The sequence below is a fragment of the Electrophorus electricus genome, chromosome 26 (genome assembly GCF_013358815.1).
Source record: "Electrophorus electricus isolate fEleEle1 chromosome 26, fEleEle1.pri, whole genome shotgun sequence".
Classification (NCBI taxonomy): Eukaryota; Metazoa; Chordata; class Actinopteri; order Gymnotiformes; family Gymnotidae; genus Electrophorus; species Electrophorus electricus.
The window spans coordinates 7,159,812-7,160,968 of NC_049560.1; the positions used below are offsets into that span (position 1 = coordinate 7,159,812).

At 38.7% G+C, this 1,157-nt stretch overlaps 1 long non-coding RNA gene across 1 annotated transcript; it reads left to right on the plus strand.

Moving 5' to 3' along the window:
* The first annotated feature begins 223 nt into the window (after positions 1-223).
* On the plus strand, positions 224-703 carry LOC113575393. Its single transcript, XR_004775674.1, has 3 exons — positions 224-237; positions 348-381; positions 598-703. It is a non-coding gene; the product is annotated as an uncharacterized LOC113575393 (long non-coding RNA).
* The last annotated feature ends 454 nt before the right edge of the window (positions 704-1,157 follow it).

Here is a 1,157-nt window from a genome sequence, read left to right on the forward strand (position 1 = left end):
CAAGTGTTAAAGAGGTATATTGGTTGTTTAATGTAAAGATTGTTTATATACATAATGCAAAGCTTGTTGGATGTTGAATGTATAGACCTTATTTTCATGTCTTGTGTTTAAAATCAGTAGTATTTAATGCAGTTGATTAAGGCTCGCAGTATATTGGTGTATCTTGGTATATTGGATATACTATGGTGAGTATACCAATATTGGTGTATATTGGTATATCCATTGATTTTGCTGCTGGTATGAATTTTTTCATTCCTATAATAAATTCCTGTAATAAGTTTGGATAAAATTCTGATTTCGCAATGAAGTCTGTGATTATGCAGTGTAACATTTCCCTATGCATTTAGGTGCCATGGAAAATTGGGGCCTTGTTACTTACAGGTACAGTGGGGTGGATAGTTTTTTTTTTTTTGGGGGGGGGGGGGGGGTCTTTTTTATGTTAAATTCCATTCTGAATTCCTATTCAAACTTATATTTGAATTCCTCTTTTTGCCTTCTTATTTTAAGTCATTTTTAAACACATTTTACAAAAGCAAACCTTAGTGTATGTGTTGACTTGTTCATTTTCTTTTGATGCAACTGTGATGTTTGTTTTAGGGAGACTGCTTTGCTGATCGACCCAAGGAACTCGTGTGCATCCTCGCGCCAGTGGGTGGCCCTCGTGGTGGGCCATGAACTTGCTTACCTGTGGTTTGGGAATTTGGTTACTATGGTGAGTAGTGTGTGGATTTTTCCAAGTCTACTTTACTGACTAGCAGGGACTATGCTTATAAGTTTGGTATAATTACATAAGTCCACAAATTATACAAGTACAAACTTCAAGTATGATCACTCATTTTGTATGCATACAGTATGCCAGGGCCAAAACATTTAGATAAACACCAACCTCACCAGTCCATTTGGCCCATTTGAAGATAAAGTCCACCCTACACTCCTTGGACAGAAAATTATGCTGCGAGCTTGGCTGTTTGCCACAGGTTCCTCTCGTAGTTTGGCTTGTAGAAAGCAAGCACACATGCTGAAGCTGACGGCTGCTGAAGCCCAGGCTGAAGCCTATGAAGAGCTCCGGCACATTCACCTGGAAGAGCCTGAGGTCAATAACATCCCACCACTGGGTGAGTCAAACAAATGACGAAAAAGCAACATTTATATAGAAC